At 42.2% G+C, this 4,367-nt stretch overlaps 1 long non-coding RNA gene across 1 annotated transcript; it reads right to left on the bottom strand.

The window, feature by feature from the left end:
- Nucleotides 1–467: 467 nt before the first annotated feature.
- Nucleotides 468–4,366, bottom strand: LOC115947706. Its single transcript, XR_004081559.1, has 2 exons — nt 4,279–4,366; nt 468–4,171 (listed from the first exon to the last, which is right to left on the bottom strand). It is a non-coding gene; the product is annotated as an uncharacterized LOC115947706 (long non-coding RNA).
- Between the last annotated feature and the right edge of the window lies 1 nt (nt 4,367).

The following is a 4,367-nucleotide window of genomic DNA, read 5'->3' as shown; positions in this document are numbered from 1 at the left end:
CCCATGAAGCTAGAAAAGAACAGGCCGGAGTTTATGCCAGATGGTGGAAGCAGTTTTTTTCTGGATTAATTTCAGGTTACTTGAAATTCAATATAGCGTTTAAGATCTATGAAAAAGAGAAACAAGGCACATTTAATGCCTCCTAATGTCACACAGAGCAAGGCATTTACGTGCCCCAAAGACCTGCTGTTCATGATTTGTGACACTGAGTGTAACAGAAATCAGCTACACTTGGTGTGGGTGCTCACACACCACACACTGCAAGAAGCAAAACTGAGGACTTTGAATCTCATAATGGTGCTATATATATAAAGATTAATTGGAGCATCTGAGTGGGTCTTCAGAAAGTACCCACCCAGGTTCAAAGCGTTCCTCTTAGGCTCTTAGATTGAGCTTAAGACATTGGAAAAGCTTAGACCAGGCTTTAATCATCACAAATAGCCCACCAAACAACCATTCTTCCAACATATTGAGAGCTCTTTCAATAGATACCTCTTTATTTGAAATGGAATGTATCTTGAAAAATATGAAAAATAAATCACATCTCTCAGAAATCATTTATGAGTCATATTTACACACAAATTTTTTTTGACGACACTGGTATTTCTGCTCACAAGAGGATATGCTAGAAAACATTTTGTACATCACTGCAGCTATAATTCAGAACCTGGCATCTGAATATCATGAACCTTAAAAAAGAGGAATTAATTCAGGATGTCACAGAAACAGCATCCACTTGATCTTCCTTTTTCCCCCAGTTCCTATATTGTCTTGGTCACCACAGCTTGGATTTTCTTGCTAAATCCCCTCCTTGATTACTTTTTTTTCTAATTACAACAAATATTTTTGACCTTTTTATGAATACCGTCCCCACTTTTGCTATCTATATCATGCATTTGCCTGTGTGTGTTTTATCAGCATTTTCGTTTATTCTGTAATGAATTTACTTCAGCCATTTGCTGTCAGATTTCTTTTCAGGGTTTTTTTTTTTTTGGAAGAGGAAGGACAACTTAATTTATTTATCTGCAAAGCTCCAATAAGATGGAGCATGATGTGGTGAACCTATTTTCATAGCCATTGCTTACAATGCAGTAACAAACAGTATTAAATCCAGATGTTCAAATGAAGACTATGTAGTAATAGAGGGGCAAGATGAAAAAAAAAAACCAGAAGTGCCTCTTATAACATCAAACAATTTCTTGGTCTAAAATTACTATCAGTCAAGGTAAAAAAAAAAAGTAAATCAAAATAAAACAACAAAACAAAACAGAAGAAAAAAAACCCAAAGCCCTAAAAACCCCACACGCCATGGAATTCAGAGCGTGAGAAAGTTGTCAGACTGTCCTCATCAGACAATTTAGCCTTATTTATACTGACAGGGCATGAGCCACTTGGTCCAACTGTCCCCAGGGGACCCCGGCCAATTTGTTCCCATTCAGTTTCGAGGAGACAGTCCGGAGACATGAGGGAAAAGTTTGATCCTTACACCCATCCCACCTACTCAGGCTGGAGGTTATCAAGGTAGATTTTGTGATGTGACTACCTCTCAGAGCAGAAGGCTGGCTGACACCAAAGTTTCCAAACAGGTAACACAGCAGGCAATGACAAGGAACAAAAGTTTGTTGAACTACATCAGTCCAAAAGGTTTTCAGATCCTCCTTGAGACCAACTTAAACCAAGAAACATAAAAGCGGGGTATTGACCTTTAACCAGTGAAAAAGAATAGCAAATTTGAAATGAACGTAGTTTCCTAATACCTTCATGGGAATTTTCTCACTAAAATGATCATCTTTAGCTTTCAAAGTACAAGTACTTCCAGAAGAACAGTAAAATTTCAGCTTTAGACTACATCCACAGACTTTTGTGGCATATAGAGGCTTGCATCCACCAAGGACAAGAATAACTGCCTCTCTCAAGAAATACATGTGTCTCTGATCAAATAGGAATTAATTCTCATCAGTTACATTTATCCTTCAGTAGGCTAAAATGTATTTTAGTAGGTGAGATCAGCAGCATATCTGTATACCTGAAAAGGTGGATTAGTTTCTCAGTAAGCTGTAGTTAATCACTCTAAAGAGAGGAGCCAAATTACAGTCTATTTTGTGAGTCTTTGACTAGCTCATTAGAGAATCCCCTTGCAGCTCTAACATCCAAGCGTTAGCAGAATGATAATGGCAGATGTACAGAGAAGTGGAAATTCAGTGTTATGATTGCCAAGCCAGCGAACCTAATCCTAGAAGATGAGGGGCACCTTTGATTTCAATTAATGGCCAAACAGTGACTTTGTTAGGACAGCTGTAATCCACCACCCCAAATTCACCACGCAGCCCTGGCAAGGGCCAGGTTGAAAAGAAGCGCTCAGGAGTAACTACAGAGCATTGTCAGGGCTTTGATCTGCACCATACCATGCTTTACTTGTCTAGATCTGTGACCCTGACACCTGGGGGAGGGAACAAAAGACAAGGGCTAACACAGACCTCAACTCACTCCTTACAGGACTGAACTTAGAGTGCAGAGGAAGGGACCGACAGACACTGTAGTGAATTCTAAAATCTCCCTTTGAGTATCACATCAGCTTTTTGCTTTAAACACTGACAGAAATAAGCTTGCACCAAGAATGTAAGGCTCTTGCTGTCAAGTTACACCTCATTTACACAAAAAGCCTTGGATGTGTAGCTTTAAAATACTTTGTTTATATTATTGTAAATTGTAAAGGGGCCAAAAGCCATTTTCCTCACCACACTAGCTAAAATATCTCCATGGCTGTGACATTTTACCTTGGACCAGAGATAATGGGCCACATCGCTCTGTCCTACTTGCAGCCTCCCCCTTTCATTTAAACCCGAGAACCTGGGCGGTAGCAGCACCCAAGGTGAAGAAGCCACCATTAGAAGGGCCCTGTCCTAGAAATCTCACTGCCCGTGCCCGACTGCCTCCTCTGCACTGGGCAAGGAGCTCCGACCCGCTCCCGCCAGCATCGGCAGCCCAACTCCCACTGACTTCTAAGAGGCAGAGAAACACACGCCAGCTGTGCAATTAGCCCTTTGTTTTCCAACTTCATGGCTTCATCAACGTTTTTAGAGGCAAGATGGCACGCCTCTCTCAACATCTGACAGTGCTAAACACCAAAATTAATCTAGTTCATCTCAGCTAGACAGCAACTTTCAGCTTATAAAAACTGTGACCAAAATAATCCATTTGCACGTTAAAACATACATAAAATTTTAAACTACAGACTGCTTTAATGCAAGACATTAAAAAACTGCCATGAAAATGCAACACAGGTTGAGAATCCAGATCACTTGAAAGCTGAGCGTGCAGAGGGAGCCCTGAACTTGGAAGCTAAGAAACATTCATGAACATTTCCCAGCCCTGAAGCAAGCACAGCACACAGATAGCTGGAAACTCAGATTCCTGTATCACAAAAGAAGTTGGTCAGATTCCTTCCGCTCATACACTAAACAGGTTGGTTTCAATCCCAGAATGACAAGCAACGTTGGTTTTTTGAATAGTCAAGCATGAATAACTTTTTATCATCTTCCACCACGTTTAATATTAAAAAAAAATTAATTAAGCCTCAGACTATAATTGTTGCTCTCATTAGAGAAAATAGGTTTCATATGCAGTACAGGTTTCAGCCAAATTTTGAAACACACATCACATTTTCCATGCTGGTGGAATATAGTGTATTTTGGGTAAAAAATGAATAACTTTTTTGTCAAATTGCACACAGTCAAAGCAACCAGAACTTCTCCATTCTTTCAGAGAGCTAACATGCATATTGTGTTTTTCCTTTACTTTTTTGATACGGCCTACATTCAGAAATGTCTTGCAAATAAGCCTTAAAAAAAAAAAAAAAAGGAAAACAAAACCAAAAGAAAACAACCCTAATAAATAAAATAAAATACATTAAAATAAAGTTACAGTACATCATGTCTCCTAGAAGTCCCATCGCACCAAAGGATCCTTTCCAAGGTTCATAAATAATGGATTTGAAATGCTTCTCGGCACCGAGGGCGGCAAAGCAGCAGCTGGCTGAGGTTCGGGCTCTTGAGCCGCTTCTCTCCGGTCTACCCGCACCTCCGGCGTTTGCCCAGTTTCTGAGCCCCTGGGGCAGGTCCGCCACGAACGCGCTCTGTCCCTCTTCTCGGAAGCGCTCCGTGACCGTGACCTGCAGTGAGACAGAGAGCACACGGGGCACCCGTCAGGCGAGGAGGCGGCGGCCGGGGCGGGCAGCCCCGCGGTGCCGGAGCGGCGGGCGCGGAGCCGGGTCCATACCTGCGCTAGGCGGAGTTGGAGGCGCCGCGGAGCCGCGACCCGTGGGGCGCAGCCAGGAGCTGCTGCTTCTGCCGGGGGGAGCGCACGGG

The sequence above is a fragment of the Geospiza fortis genome, unplaced genomic scaffold, assembly GCF_000277835.1.
Source record: "Geospiza fortis unplaced genomic scaffold, GeoFor_1.0 scaffold166, whole genome shotgun sequence".
NCBI classification, from domain to species: Eukaryota; Metazoa; Chordata; class Aves; order Passeriformes; family Thraupidae; genus Geospiza; species Geospiza fortis.
Note: the sequence above shows the minus strand (reverse complement) of the source record. Positions and strands in the feature narration are given on the sequence as shown.